Source organism: Rattus norvegicus, chromosome 15 (assembly GCF_021556685.1).
Source record: "Rattus norvegicus strain SHRSP/BbbUtx chromosome 15, alternate assembly SHRSP_T2T, whole genome shotgun sequence".
In the NCBI taxonomy this organism is placed as follows: Eukaryota; Metazoa; Chordata; class Mammalia; order Rodentia; family Muridae; genus Rattus; species Rattus norvegicus.
In genome coordinates, this window is record NC_141548.1 from 103,459,894 (window position 1) to 103,476,847 (window position 16,954).

The 16,954-nt window shown below is 43.1% G+C and overlaps 1 non-coding gene across 4 annotated transcripts in view; it reads right to left on the minus strand.

Moving 5' to 3' along the window:
• LOC148001154 (uncharacterized) overlaps positions 1 to 16,954 on the minus strand; it is a 277,259-nt gene that overhangs the window by 173,500 nt on the left and 86,805 nt on the right. The window contains exon 5 of one of the 4 annotated variants that reach the window (XR_015638581.1): positions 9,062 to 9,934. The exons of the other annotated variants lie outside the window; for them this stretch is intronic. This is a non-coding gene — a transcript (uncharacterized LOC148001154). Of the gene's footprint in view, positions 1 to 9,061; positions 9,935 to 16,954 lie in introns of those variants that run through there. 4 annotated transcript variants of the gene reach the window in all.

Here is a 16,954-nt window from a genome sequence, read left to right on the forward strand (position 1 = left end):
ATGGTGGCAGGTGAGGGCCTGCCGCACCACCACCATCTTTTACTGCTGCTCCCTCATGAGGAAGAGAGCAGAGGGACAGAAAGAGGTGAGAAGGAGCCCCTCTGGCTCTGCTGTAGTTACTGATCCCACCCATGACAGTGACACTCTCCTGACTTCACCACTTTAGGAGGGTTCACCTCTGACTACCACTACAGTGGGGATTCTGTTCCAAAATGAACCTGCAGGGGGCGCTCTCTGATCCCTCTGGTCTGAATGACTGAGTTCCACCCCAACAGTTCTCCCATAGCAGACCTGGCTGTCAGACTCTTTTTCGGTTATGTCCTGGGGTCATTTGATTCCTCTAAATTGTGTTTCAGGCTTTAAGATGGGTGTGTTCATCATCTCTGTATAGTAGCGCATCTTCCTTCCGAGAGTGGGTAATGTGCACATGGACGAGTCCATGCTCATATGCACACAGAAGCCTGAAGATGAGGTCAGGTGTCCTTGTTTATGACTATGGCTGTCTACCTTGAGATAAGATCTCTACTCAATTTGGACCCAGCAAGTCCCTGGGGCTCTGTAGCAGTACCAATTAAATACTCAAATTGATCTCAGCGGTGGCATTCCTCATACCTTCCCCAATGTTCTAGGTTCCTGAATGAAAGACACAAACACACAGCCTTTATATTTTGACAGGCCTAAAACAGCTCAGTGGCTGGGCCACATCCTAAGCTCCATGTAGCTAATCTACCTCCCTCCAATACTCCCAAGTTATTACTTACTAACATTCTACATTCCATCTTTGCTGCCCCCGGACCAGTCGGGCAGCTCTTGGGGCTGCTTTCCTCTGGCTCCTACATTGTGGCTGTGCTCTCTGTCCCATACCTTCTCAGTCATGGCATCTCTCCTCTCCTCCTAACATGGTAGATCTCCTTCTTCCCTCCTTTTCTCTCTGTTCCTAGCCCAGGAATACTAAAAGTCCTGCCTCTGTCTGCCCTGCCCGGCCCAGCCATTGGCTGTCAGCATCTATTTACCAATCAGAACCAACTGGATGCAGGATCCCTGAGTGTGCAAACACTTGTGTGAGCAGTTTGGGGGGCCCAAATTAACATAAGAATATAAGCAGCTACAGGGCCCTCCTGTCTCTGCCCCTTCAGTGCTGGGTTTGCAGACTCCATTGAGCCTTGCCCAGCTGCTTTTGCCTACATGCTAGAGATCTAATCTCAGGGTCTCCTCCTACCCACAGAGCCATCTCTGCATTCCAGGAACACAACTTTCGAAAGGAAATGTGTAGCCCTTACAACCAGAATATCTCATGCACTATGTAAATGTGAATTCTGTGAAGGCAATAGCCTTCCTGGTTTAGTTTTTACCCAGTTATGGTAAATTTAACTTAAATAAGCCCAAAGGAAGGAGATTGTGGCTATTCTTCAACTTAAACATGTTTTGGGGTGAGTAACCTGACCTCTCTTTGCAAGCACCAGGAGTTTTGAAGAGTGTGTAAGGTGGACTGAACTCAAAACCAAATCCTCTTTTTTTTTTTTTTTCGGAGCTGGGGACGGAACCCAGGGCCTTGCTCTTGTTAGGCAAGTGCTCTACCACTGAGCTAAATCTCCAACCCCAAAACCAAGTCCTCTTAATGAGGTAGACTAGTCTGTGGGTGTCTACAACCACCAACCCCAGAACAGCACCCTTCTTCACTGCTGTCCATTGAAGCATCAGCTGGAGGAAGAACATTTGACACAAATGCAAGCTGAGTCTTGTGGGGATGGTGTGAGAACCATGAGGCAGCCCTTACAGAGCATTTGCTGGCTTTTGAGCCAGGCTTCACGGAATGAATGGCAGAAGAAGTCGTTTTGGTTAGAGTGTTCCTGAGGCACAAGGAAGTCCTCTTTGACCGTAATAATTCAGACTAGAATAGGAATGACCCTCGTAGGATCATATGTTTGACTGCTTAGGCATCAGGGAGTGGCACTACTTGAGAAGGATTAGGAAATGGAGACTTGGAAGAAGTGTTACTAGATGTGGACTTAGGCATTTAAAAAGCTCACACCAGGGCCCAGGATCTCTCTCTCTCTCTCTCTCTCTCTCTCTCTCTCTCTCTCTCTCTCTCTCTCTGCAGATGTAGCTCTCTCTCTATCACTTCTCCAGCACCATGCTGACTACATGCTACCATGCTCCCCACAATAATAACAACAGATGAAACTTCCAACACTACAAACCACCCCCTGATAAGTGCTTTCTCTTTAAGAGTACCTTGGTCATGTTCTGTTCACAGCAGTAGACCAGTGATGAGACATGGACTCAGACAAAACTCAGATGTTCTTTCTCACACATAGATGCTAGCTTATAATGTCTGCCAGGGGCCAGCCCCGACATTGGTCTTCTTTCTTGTGTTGGTTCTTCTTGAGGCAGCGGAGGGCAGGGGGAGCATCGGCGGAGGGTAAGACTTTGTCTTACAAGATATTTAGGGTTGCTGTATAATAATAAGTTTACTTATCTAAGTTACTATGTTACTGTAGCTGATTTACTTATCTATGTCTAAGTCACTATGCTCTGCTACTATAACTGTTCCTCTGAGGCCAGAAACTGCAGCCTCTGGCACTTAGCACCTCATTCTAAAACAGCAGGAGATAAAGTAGAGGATTACTTGCTGGAGCCTTTTCCCTTTTGTCCCTATGTCTCTTGTTTGTCAGGCTAGGGGAAAGTTTGGAGCAATAAACTTCTATTGAACCAAGAGAGGTGAATAGCGCTTGCAGAAGGAAAAGCGTCTACATAGCCAAATATGGATAAACATGTATAATTTCACACATGGATTCATAAATGCGCATTTATACATTTACACTCAAAAATCAGTTGGGCCCAGCTTACATACATTATCACAATTACATTCTTTTTTTTTTTTAAAGATTTATTTATTTATTATATATAAGTACACTGCAGCTGTCTTCAGACACACCAGAAGAGGGCATCTGATATCATTACAGATGGTTGTGAGCCACCATGTGGTTGCTGGGATTTGAACTCAGGACCTCAGGAAGAGCAGTCAGCGCTCTTAACCGCTGAGCCATCTCTCCAGCCCCCACAATTACATTCTTACACACACACATGAATACATTCTCACAGTCACATACTTACACACACATCCATACTTACATACACATATGGAGCAAAAGACCAAGCACCAGTGCAGAAAGAACTCACTCATTCTGGATGAAAGATGAGCTCCAATATTTATCACATAGAGAAAGAAATTGCTTCTACCCTTTTAATGCTAAGTGAATTAAACCCAAGTTGGTAAGAGAAAAGGCTTGTTCCTTTTAATAAGACTAAGCCTGCCTTGCTATTAAGAAATGACCTGTTCTGTCCCATAGTAAAGCGAAACCTGCCTGTGCCTTCTGTTCTCTCCAGCTTCTTCTTTTTTCCTCTTTTCCTCTGCATTCTGCACATTGCTCTCTTATGTTACCTATAGTTTCTAAGTTATTCATCTCTGCATTTCTTCTCAGCCCAGATCTTAGTAGCTCAGTTCTCCTTAGCTCAAACCTGACTCTTCAGCTCAGTCCTTCTCCAGCTCAGTCCTTCTGTATCTGTCTTGCTGTGTGTCCTTCGTCTCAGTCCTTCTGTGTATCTTCTCTTTGTCCTCCGCACTTAAACATCTTTCAGAATACATGATCACGTGTTACAAAGTTCATCACAAGCTCATATGAAAGATCAAAGCATAAATTGAAATAGAAGTTTACAGCTGAGAATGTTTACATGAATATCCATCAAGAGTAATTATCTGGCTAAACATTCATCACCAGTGTCAGCTCTACAGGTTCACTGAAGGTCTAAAACTATAGTTGTTAGTGAAGTTTTATATAGATAAACCCAGTCAATATTTTATCCTCTGTCCTAACACCTATAATAAATCATTTGTTCTCTTTTTATGACCCTTGATAATTATTTTACAACCTCTTGGAATGTGTTCTGAGTAGGAGAAAGTCTGGTTACTATCTAAGAGCAATTAAATGGTGACACCTGGGAGACTGGCAGAGTTCTAACTGCAATTTTGACTATTAGAAAGAGACTTAATAACAGTCCCACTATAAAAAAGCTTAATAGTCATTGACATAATTTTAGGAATTCTTATAGGATCATCATTAAGACTAAAGAAGTCATCTATTTGTCTATATAGCATCACTATGAGACAGTACATCTTCGTAGATCTGCAGAGATCTGCTCCAAAGGAGTGTGCTATTACTCAATGATTGTTATATATGTCTAATAATAACAACAGGAAAAGCATTTTAATAGGAATCTTTCCCAAAATGAATCCCTTACAGCCTTGCTTAATAAGGGCGAACCAGTCACAGATTATATAATATTCCGAGACTGGCCATCTCAGAATGATCACCTGCTAGTTATTAGCTTGTCCTTTTATGGCTCCTGACAAATGTCTATGCACTGTATGTATGGAGGGTGGAAATAAACATGAAACTAGTAAGGAGACCACTTCTTAGTTATTGTTCTGATAAAACACCCTGACAAAATCAACCCAAGTGAGAAAGGCTTTATTCAGGCTTACAATTGAGAGGGATAGTGTATCAGTCCGAAAAGGCATGGTGCAGCGAGCAGGAAGCTGGCTGGTCACATTGTATCTGTTCTCCCCAGCAGAGCATAAACACACTGAGGCCAGGCTGTAAAACTGCTGTAATGACTCATTTCCTCCAGCAAGACTCCACCTCTTAAAGGTTCCATAGCCTTCCCAAACAGCAGCCAGAAACCAAGTGGGTAGGCACAAACATCTGTGTGAGACACTCCACATTCAAACCACAGCACTGTGTATGCTTCTCAAGGTTTTATTATTTATTTATTCGTGTGTGCATGTGCACATGTGTTGTGGATGTGCTTCTGTTTCTCTGTGTGTGTCTGTGTGGGCCTGTGTGGGTCTGAGTGTGTATATATGTGTGTGTGTGGATGTGGTGTGTCTGTGTGTTTGTCTGTATGCATGCATCTCTGTGTGTGCATGTGTCTGTGTGTGTCTATCTGTGTGTCTATGTGTCTGTCTATACCTGTCTGTCCATGTATCTATCTGTACGTCTGTGTGTCTGTCTGCCTGCATCTGTGTGTGTGTGTGTGTGTGTGTGTGTGTGTGTGTGTGTGTGTGTGTTTGCTCACATACAAATAGCACATGTGTGGAGCTCAGAGGACAAATTGCAGGAGTTGGTTCTTTGTCAACCCTATGAGTACTGGATCAAACTCAGATGTCAGATGTGGTGGTAAATGCCTTTACCCCATGAGCCACCTGGCAGCTCTTAATTTTTGAAAAATAAAATGAAGGCCCAGAATGTTAAAGCAATAAGAAGTCTTATTTACTTGTCTGTCTCTAACTTTGAGCTATCCTTGGACACTACATGTTGTGTTTCCAGTGACTTTGGGGGGTGGGAGGGTTGTGCCTTTGGTGGAAACAATCAGATTCTGGGTTATGAAGAAGATAGCCATAAGTCACACAGGGGTTTCAAGACACCTCCATGAGGACTGTTCTCTGAGGTGATCTTAACATAGGAGAGGGAAGAAAAGTGGGCAGAGGTCAGGATGCATAAGGAGAGCAAAGAAAGGATGAAGGAAGTGGGGGATGGTCTAGAAGGAGGCTGATGGTGACGCTGCAGATGAGGGTGATGCATAGCCAGCTATGGCTTTGACATCAATCAATAGATTGTCATTGGCCAGCTGGGGACAGCTGCTCTATTCACATGCCACCCCCTTCTCACACAGGGCCAGTGTAGTGTTCTGAATGGCAGCTTATTAACTGAGCTCCCTCTGGTACTGTACTCACCGGGACACTGTCCAACTCTCTCAAGGTCCACTCTCCAAAGGGAAGAAAAACGCACATTGATAGTACCCTGAGCGAACACGTGGCTCTATTGAACATAAAAACCTAACTCTGTACACACTGCGACATTCTCTTTTCTTATTTCTGTCCCATTCCTCACCTCTCACTACTGAGGCAATGCTGGAGAATTAGAAAGGGCTGCTGCCCCTCTGTGTAGACAAGGAGAGCTACAGAACTGTTCCTGGTGGCCCTGCTTGCTATGAACACTTCACACGTCTGCAACCCATGAGGATGATTGGGGTTTGGAACCATACCTTCAGAAGAGGGTATGCACATATGTTGATATTTAACATGGGGAACAGAGGCAGAAGGGGGCAGAACTACACATCCCTTTGTATTTTCCTTTAAAATAGAAGTTTCCCATATTAAAGAATTGAATTGTGAGTAACTAGTTATCTAGCTTCAGTAGCAAATGCCCCTGTTTAATCCCATTACTCCTCCCCACCCCTCACAGAGAAAAGTTGTTCTGTGGTGGAATTCCATCTACTGAGTCAAGAACCTGATACTTCTGAAGAAGCAAAGACAAGTCATTTCGTGCCTATAAATTTTAAGAGACAAAATGCACTATGAAGCTCGAGTATAGCTTAAAAGGAAGAGAAACAGTCACAACTTCTGATGGGTAAATTAATTTGGCAGGGTAGGTTATTGGGTTTTGTTTTTCTCCCTCTTGTGAGAGTCCGAGAAGATGGAAAGATGCTGAGAAAGGAGGGTGTGTTTGGAGTTATTAGTAGATTGTGTCCATCTCAGATGCCCAGTGACACTCAAGAGCTACAGGCACAGATAACAGAAGGAGTGGGGCCTAACTTGGGAGTAGGGACCATGGGACACAATTTCCCACAGATGCCTTAAGGGATGAGGCAGGAATGGTTTATAAATGTCAGAGACTCATGTACCACATGCTTCTAGGATATCAAAAGGAACTCAGAACCAGTGTAGTCTGGGGAAAGTGGCCCCCAAACTTCCCCCAAGCAACTTCAGATGAACCTCCTAGGTCATGACTAACTGATGCTGCAGCCAGACTCCTGGTGTGACCCTGAGCCAGAGGCTCTCCAACACTGAGTTCTGTTCAACAGCCTTGCATAAAATCGTAAATATTGCCTACAAATTCTTTGTATTTCTTCCCCTAAAGCGATGGCACCCATACCCCTCTCTTCCTCTAGTTGGCTCTTAGTCATATCATACCAGCTTCAGCCCACTGTCCACAAATAGAAACTTGGAAAGTGCTCACTTCTTTGGGCTTGCCAATCCCAGACAGCCAGGGAGAACCAACTCAAAGCTGAACAAACATACCCCAACTGCCCACATTATGAGAGTCAACCACAACCCATGCAAGAGAGGCCATTTAAGGACCAACCAATCTCCTCTCACCTCCCCTATGCCCTGTGAGCTGCCTTGTTGTGGTCTGACTGTGTATATCCCTCCAATTCGTATGCTGAGATCTAAAGCAGTATTAAGAGGTAAAGACTGGGACCAGAGGTAACCAAATCTAAGAATGTAGGAAAAGCCATATAGGAGCCTACTTTTTTAAAAGCAAGCTAAAGGAATGGCTTGTTTAAGAGACTTAGTCAGGGATATGGTGTAGGTAGAAACATTGCTCCCACCTGTCACAGGTTAGGTCTAAATCCCAATACCAGGTGTGGGGTGGCTCTCTATGAGCTGTTAGCCAGGGGGCCTCCAGAGATCCCAAACCAATATAGTCTATCGCTACTGCTCTTGAACCAGAACTACACAATAAGACACTGTAAGACAGTATACACAGAAATCAACACAAAGAAATAAGGTTGGAACTGAACTGGGAGCCTCCTCCCTGCTGACCAGTGCTCAGAGTTCCAGAAGGTGTTGTACAGGTTATTGCAAGCAAAAACAACAATATTATCCAGCTGTGAACCTATGTGCTACAATACAGACCTGCCAGACAAGACTTATGCCCAGTGGTATAGTCGTGGCACAACCGTCCAAGGAATAACCAGCCATTTCCTGGTTGGATCTGAGACTTGACTTCATGGGAGGTAAAACAGCCTTAGTAGTATAAATCTTGTCCCGGGTGCACAAAGAGACCCCATGAAGACAGACAGAGCCGGGGCTCAGTTAGCTCCTATAGGAGTAAGCATACGCATCTAATTTAGATGCTCTTCTTGTCCCTTGGCTTTTCTATTACCAACATCATATGCTTTTTATTGCTGTAACGTTACAACTCTTGAGTTGGGTACTGCTACTCCTTGCGGATGTCTGGAGAGGTTTTCAAAATTCTACACAGATGAAATGGTTAACATGGATCCCCTATAAGAAAAGAGATAGAAGTCAGCATTTAGACACCTACACATTTCCAGGCTCTTGTCATTTGGTATCTTTGTGAACTTGAGACTCCTGTCAGAAACAAAGTCATCACCAAAGACCACATGCAACCCATGCAAGGTGCTCACACAGTCTTGGACTCTGACTCCCTCAAGCCTTAAACCAAGTAAAACCTCCATTATGTTAGCCTGCCTTGGGAATTTCGTTATGGTAAGTGTGATGATTTATATATGCTTGGGAGTGGCACTATTAGGAGGTGTGGTCCTGTTGGAGTAGGTGTGTTACTGTGGGTGTGAACTTTAAGACCCTCATCCTAGCTGCCTGGAAGCCAGTCTTCTGCTAGCAGCCTTCAGATGAAGATGTAGAACTCTCAGCTCCTCCTGCACCATGTCTGCCTGGACTCTGCCATGTTCCCGCCTTGATAATGGACTGAACCTTTGAACCTGTAAGCCAGCCACCAATTAAATGTTGTCCTTATAAGAGTTGCCTTGATCATGGTGTCTGTTCACAGCAGTAAAACCCTAAGACAGAAATGATAGAATAAATTAGATAATACTGTCTCTCATTTCTGTTCCTTGTCAGTTGCTGTGTGGGCCCCTTGAACATCCACAACAACCTTAGAATCAGCCTATGCATTTCTACAGAACTTAATGCTGTGCTTTCTGTGGGATTGTGTTGACTCTACGGGTCAACTTGGGAAGAACTGAGATCTTAGCAATATTGAGTCTGTTTACCTAGCAACACCATGTATTTATGTCTCCAATTATTCTCAGGAATATCTAGTTCTCACATGCTTTGCCAGATATTTAGCATGTTGATGTCAAGATGTTTTACATTTCACTTATATTTATATTTTGGAATGTTTATTCTTATAGAAATATAACTAATTTTTTCTCTTATTTTTTCTCTTTTAAACAGAGTTTCTCTACAAAGTCCTGGATGTCCTGGAGCTCTGTGTAGACCAGGCTGAACTTGAACTAATAGAAATACTCCTACCTCTGCCTCTCCAGTGCTGGGATTAAAGGTGTAAGCTACCACACCTGGCATCATAACTAATTTTCATGTGTTCAACCTATACTGTGTAATATAGTTAAACTTACTTCTAGTGGCTTGTTGTAGATTTTTCTACAGAAGCAGTATGTCATTTTCAAATATTTCCTCTTTGCAGTCTGAGGACTCTTCCTTCCCATACTGCTCACCTTATTGCATTTTCTAGGCCTCTCGCCAAAGGCTGCATACAATTTATTCATGTAGATGTTTGCTTCTCCAGATCTTAAGGATATAAATTGTTATAGCCTTTTAACTTTCCTGGAATGACCTTTATAAAACTGCTAACATTTCTAACAACACCTTTAAGAAGTCACGAGTAAATTCTGGCATCAGACTTTCTAAGTCTTTTAATGACAAATTTACTTTATATAGCTGTGCAATATAAAGTAACTCGGAATGTATATCTTATCCTGAGTGTGTTTCGGTAATTATGTCTTTAAATAGATTTGTCTCTTTATCCAAGTTGTCAGTTTGTTGTGGAATTGTTTGTGACCTCTTATTACCTCTCCATGTCTGTATTGTCTGTAGTGATGTCTCCTCTTTCCTTTTGATGTTAGTCATTTTCCCTGTTGCCTCTCTTACCTGAGCAGTCAGCCTCCAGAACTGTCAATGTTACAGACATCCACAGAGAACCGACGTTTACTTCCAGTGATTTCTTCTTACTTGTTTGTTCCATTTATTTCCTCATTTCCGTTTTTCTGCTCCCTTTGATTTAAATTTACGTTTTCCTAGTTCCTTAATGTGGAAACCAAGATAACAGGTTTTTTTCTGAGTATTAAAATTTTCCCTCTAAGAACTGTGTTATTAGCCCGCCACAAATTTTGATACGTTAGGTCAAACATTTTTCCAAGATAGGTAAGACATCATAGTCCAACAAGCAACTATATTTTGAATATTTTTTTAAGATTTTATTTATTCATTTTATATATGATGAGTACACTGTCACTGTCTTCAGACACACCATAAGAGTGCATCAGATCTTGTTACAGATGGTTGTGAGCCACCATGTGGTTGCTGGGATTTGAACTCATGACCTCTGGAAGAGCAGTCAGTGCTCTTAACCACTGAGCCATCTCTCCAGCCCTATTTTGAATATTTTTAAGTTACTGTATATTTACCAAGTTTGTTACCATGGTTTCCACCCTGGCACTATTTTCTTTCTAGTTAAAGGACTTTGCTTAACCTTTTTAGAGCATGGGACTAGCTGTTGTTGACCTATGTCGGCTTTTGTTTGTCTCAGACAGTTCTCCTTTCAGCTGGGTGTGCTGAATCACATCTACAAGCTCAGCACACTGGAGATAGAGAGAAAAAGATCAGACGTTCAAGGCCATCCTCGGCTACATGATAAATGTGCAGTCAGACTGGACTACATGAAAATCCAATCTCAAAAAAAGAAAACAAAAACCTTTGTATGAGGAAATATTCACTAGCTATTGAGCTCTAGTTTAAAAGAGTTTTAGGAATGATGCTTTACTCTATCCTGCCCACTTTGTCTCTAAAGAAACGGAAATGAGCCATTATTCTTACCTTTGTCTTCTGTAAACAAAACACCTTTCCTCTAACTCTTCTACTATTTCTCTCTGAAATCACTTGTTGTGTAGCTTATGATTGACCTGCTAAGAATTTCCTCCCTGTTTCTTATGGTTGGAGTTTGTTGGGCATCTTAGACACATGCTTTTATAATTTGTATCTAAATCAAAAATGTTTCACTCATGCATGCTTCAAGTGATTTGCATACCCCTCCTACATACCCCATTCTTCCTCCCAGCAGGGATTCCACTTACATGCTGCCCAGATTAGGGCTTCTGTTTCATGATAAAACACTATGACTAAAAGCAACTTGGGGAAGAGAGCATTTATTTCAGTTTACAAATCTCAGTTACAATCGGTCACTAAGGAAAGTCGGGGCAGCTATGTGAGGCAGGAACTGAAGCGGAGACCATGGAAGATTTGTACTAACCAGCCTGTCAATTCGCTCTCTTCTATCCCAGGACCACCTGCCCAGGAGTGGCACCACCCATTTCACAGCTGGGCACTCCCATATTAGTCAATAATGTAGAAAATGTCCCCACAGGTTTGACTACATTCCAGTGCAATGGAGGACATTTTCAACTGAGGTTCCCTCTTCCCAGATCGCTTGTATCATGTTGACAGAAAGCTAACCACGTCTCGTTAATGCTCTGTTTTGCCTTATTTTTCCTCAGAGTTTTTACCTCTGTGTCTTTTTAGACTAAGTTCTATGTCTTCAAAATATGTTTTTGTAACAGAGTATCTGACGTTAGATTTGTCAAGTCCATCTTTTACCTCAGAGATTATAATTCTATTTCTAGAGGCTCAATTTGGGACTCTATCTTGTGTGTCTCTAGTTAATATAGTCAGCCTTCTCTTCAGCTACTTGAACACTTTCAACGACTTTAAGGTGCTTAATAGCTAACTTCAACACCTGTGTCAGTTCTGGATTCATTTCAATTAATGTTTTTTCTTCATTGTGCTTCTTCATATTGTCTCACTTGATTTATGAATTTAAAATGTAATCAATTCTTTATCAAAGTATAGTCACCTCATTGTTATTTTAATAGAGAAATTGGAAAATCAATCAGTAGTGGACTAGATACGTTAGAAATAGAAATACAAATATAATTAAATAGGCGTATGATGAAGAATGAGGTCACTCCCTGTTTACAGATTGGACATCTTGCCTAATGGTAGATTAAAAAACAACTTTCATGACAGTAAGAAATAAACAAAGGTTTGAATGTACGTGTACATGTTATATTGATGTGTGCATGTTATACTGATGTATGCATTTTTTTTCTGCTCAGACACACACAAAAAAATACTCTTAAAATGAAAGTGGGCCACTGAGATGGCTCAACAGGTAAAGGAGCTTGCTGTCAAGGCTGTGGATCTGAGTTCAATCCCAGTAATCCAAGAAGATTGATTCACACAAGTTGTTCCCTGACCTCCATACACATGACAGGCATGTGCCCCCCCAAAAAAATGAATCAAATGCACTAAAAAGACTCTAAATATCAAAAGTGTGAAAAGGATAGTCCCTTCAAGAAAGGAAGTAGAGTTGGAAAGCTTTGCTGTCCTGCTAAGTGTTGGCATTTTCTCACCATGAGTCTGGAGCACATGCCACTGTGAACATAGAGCACATCTCACTGTGAGCATGGAGCACATCTCACTGAGCATGGAGCACATCTCACTGAGCATGGAGCACATCTCACTGTGAGCATGGAGCACATCTCATGTGAGCATGGAGCACATACCTCACTGAGCATGGAGCACATACCTCACTGAGCATGGAGCACATCTCATGTGAGCATGGAGCACACACCATTTTAACTCTGATTCTAACTTGTTCTGCTTTGAGAATGTTAGTCGTGTCTTTTTAGAATTGTCATTCACCACGTCTACTGTTTCTGGCACTCTTTTATAAACTGAAGTAAATAATAAATATAAGAATTACTTAACAGAAGGGACAGATTCAGATCTCAGTTGATGCTGAGACCATTGGAAGAACCTGCTGCAGATATGAAAACACCTTAATTCATCAATTTTGAGGGGAAAAAAACAAAAACCAACATCAGCAAAAAAACTCATGACCACGTGAAGGGCTGTGCACCGAGGAGGAGCAGAGGCTTTGACTGGGCTCAGTTTCTGCTGTGCAAATGTCTAGTGGAGGCCAGGGATGAACTGAGCTTTCTGGAAAGATGAAAGTTAGAAGGAGAGGACAGGAAGTAAGAAGGCTGGAGAGTGGGGGATGCAGACGCTGGATATACAGAATGCTTTCCAACACGTGCTCTGTCCTAGGGCTTATGTCATTCATTCCACAATGTCCTCTGAATGGCGATAAACGTTCCACATGCACACAATGTCCCAGACACCGACCTCAAAGCTCTGAGACAGCAAGGGGTGTCATCATCAACATTGTCTGTTGTTCCCATGTGACTGTGAGGATACTGAACTGCAGAGGAGTCACAGACTGCCCACACCATCAGGAAGGTGTGACAGAGGGGGCCCCTTGGCAATCTGGTCCCAGGGTCTTCAACACCATACCACTGCTACGTCATCTATAGAAGGCACCGTTTGGCTCTCCTCAAACCAAATTGTACCTCTTAAGGAAAACCAGTACAGTCCAATATGAGACAAAGACATCTAAGAAAGTACCAAGCCCTGTGTAAAAGAGGTCCCTCCACAAGGCAGCAAATCCCCTAGCATGGTGTCCTTCACAGACATACAGCCTCTTCCCTGAAGACCAGGTTGTTCCAACTGGCAACCCCCACATTCGCCTTCCTCTCCTACTTCATTGTTTCCACACCCATTCCACTTCAGCCAATCACAGTCTACCTGAGCTCGCTGTCTGTCCACGTTCCTTCAGCAGAATACAACCTCCGTGAAAGCTGAGTGTTTTGTATGGTCGTTCACAGCTGTACTCCTATGACCTAATCTGCGGCAAATAATAAATATGAGTCGAATGAATCACCCAGTCAAGTGAGAGGCTGAACTCTGACTTGTAGAGTCTAAGCCAGCTCTATGTGTGACTGGTAAGCTTGGTATTGAAGACTTCTTTCTCCCTCTTCCTCCTCTACTTCTCCAAACCTACTGAAGAAATTCACTTACCCAGCCTGCACTTTCCGTAAGCCTGGGGTGTGAGCGTGTGCCTCTTGTCACACACTTGAGAGACTAATAGCACACCTTGAGAAACTTGGAGCTGCCCTCGGCTTGCCTGCTGTCTGCTGGCAAGTTACCAGGCCATTACTGGCTATTAAATCTTAATCACAGCCTTCACCTGCAATCAGGAGCTTTGATTAGCTCTATTCACAAGCCTGTCAGGTCAGAAATGAGGAAGCAGGGGGAACAGAGAAATGGGAGAACTCGGTCATTGAGAACATCATGACTTATCCAGAGTGACCATTGCATGTGTCCTCAGCCTCCAAGTGACTGCACAATGGGACTCTCATTCTTTGGCAGCCAGACTTCTCTCTATGCTGTGAACCACCACGGGTCCCTGCTTTCACAGGGAAACTTTTACCCACTGAGGATCTGATACCAAAAAAAAAAAAAAAAAAAGTCAAGCAGAGAGTGGGCCTAACCAGCAGAAGGGAATCCACTACTGTTCTGTTAGAAGGGCAATCTAGGGCAGTTCTAGGCTTGATATCCCCTGAAGCAGTCACATCCCCCATACAAAGCACTGTTCCATGAATCTAAGCAAACTCTGGCACTCTGGGAGGCAGCTGTGTACTTGAGGGTCAATGAAGAGGCTGCAGCTGAGATTCCATTCAACCCTGAGTCCCTGGACACAGACACAGCACCACCTGGCATACATTTGCTCTGTGTCCATGACACTACCCCGGGAAGAATTGTCACAATATTTGAACCTGGTTGATTCCCATCACATTCAATAAGATCCACAAAGGCTCTCAGTTGTAATAAAATCAGAGAAGCCCCTTGATCCAGAGGGCACTGAGCCCCAAATGTACCATCTACACCTATAAGAATGTTTAATTTGTAAATTCAGAATAGCAAAAGATTAACAACTAATGATAAAAATAGAAGACTTATAGCATGTTACGTACATAGTAATTTCAAAATGAAAAGAAGTTAAAAATCATGAGTTTTTGAAAGTTCTGAAAACTTCCATTTAATATTTTTGGACCAAATTAGAGAACTTAAACTGTGGGAAAGGAAACCATGAATGCAGGGGATAATTGCATATCCTTTAGGTGGGTTGGCATGAAAACTGATAATTGAGCCACAAGGCAAAGTAATGAGTTAACCAAGGTCCCAGCAAGGGTCAAGGGACTGAGGCCCAGCTGAACATTTACCTGCAGAGATTTCAGAAAGCTCCAAGAGAGAGTAGCTTTGGAATGAGCCTAGAAGATGAAAAAGCTGAGGAGATGGCTCAGTGGGTAAAGTGCTTGTTCAAGGATCCTAGTGTGGCTTCTGGGCACCCACAGAAAGTGTCAGGCATGATCTCAGCACTGGGAGACAGGGACAGAAGAATCTGACAGCCTATGTGCCGACCAGCCTAGCCAGTATGTGAGCTCTGGGTTCACTGAAGTGAGAGAACCTGTCTCAAAACAATAAGGTAGAAAATGACAGGAAGATACCCAATGTCAGCCTCCGGCCACAAACGCATGCACACATGCACGCAAGCACTGTGATGGTTTGTATATGCCCAGCCCAAGGGATGGCACTATTAGGAGGTGTGGCCTTGTTGGAATAGGTGTGTCACTGTGGGCGTGGGCTTAAGACCCTCACTCTAGCTGCCTGGAAGTCAGTTTCCCACTAGCCTCTGAACCTGTAAGCCAGCCCCAGTTAAATGTTGTCCTTTGTAACACTTTCATTGGTCTCTGTTTACAGCAATAAACTAACTAAGACAGAAAGGTACCAGGAATGGGGTATTGCTGTGATAGGCTGGACCATGCTTTTGTTTGGAAGAATGTGGATCTGGGGACTGTGGATTTGGAAAGTGGTGGGGCTTAATAGGCCAAACTGGTAAGGATATGAAAGGTTTTGCTGAGAGTAATTTGAACTGTGCAGACCTGGTCCAAGAGGTTTCAGAGGAGAATTTCAGTACGTGGCATAGAGACTGTTTTTTATGGTATTTTGATGAAGAATGTGGCTGCTCTTTGCCCTTGTCTGAAGAGTCTACCTGAGGCTAAGGTAAAGAGATTTATATTAACTACATTGGCAACAGAAGTCTCAAAAAAGCCCAACAGAAACCTTATTCTCTGGTTAAGTTTCATGAAGAACATTTTAAACAGGCGTAGCAAGCTTAGAAAAGAAAAATATAAAATATGTGGCTCGAGTGTTAAAGGGGGCACCAGGAAGTGAACTGGAGCTGAATCCTGTGTTCAAGGATATTAAATCGAATTAAAGGGAGTAGTGACCTTGGGGCAAGATCCTACCTAGCTAAATTTAGATCCAGGCATGGTAGTGTGCACCTTTAACCCCAGGAGATATCTGAGTTCAAGGTCAGCCTGAGACAGAACAAATGCTAGGTGAAGAAAAGCTTAAATCCAACCTTGGTGGACCACACCTTTAATCCCAGTGCTCAGGAGAAATGCATGCAGATCTCTGAGTTCAAGGTCAATCTACAGAACAAGATCCAGGACAGCCAAGCTTAGGCAGTGAAGGAGTTGGGAAAGCTAGTAATCATGTATTAGAACAAGGGAGCCATGTTCCAGCTCCTGCAAGCAGCAGAACTTGGCAGCTTCAGCCATGTGAATCTAGGTTTAGAGTGAAAAATCAAAGGGACTACTGGGACAATTGACGCTGGTTAGCTAGAGCTAAGAAATTAGTAGTTGTTAAGAAGAGATCAGCATCACTGAGGTAAAATCTTCTGGAAAGTGTTTTCTGAGGGCACAAAGAAGCTGTGTTCTAGAGATAGCCAAGGTTGTGCCTCATGCTACAGCTGTACTCGGTACTGTTTAAGAGTCACCCAGGTGGTATGTGATTTGAAGACATTAAGGCATCGTGAAGAGCAGCTGAGGGAAGGCCATTGGTGAAGGTGAAGGATTAAAAATTAATAATAAGCCGCCTAGCTACCCAAAAAGAAGAAGTAGGGTCTGTGAGAACATGAACTTTTCACCCCTCCCTTGCTGTACAATGGTTCCCGGAACATTCTTGCATGAAAAGTTTCCTGGAACAGCCACAATGACCCATAGCCTCCGGCCACAATGGTCCAATGGCCCTGTAAAACGTCACTACCCCTAATCACAATGTCACAAAGTCCTGGGTGTGTTG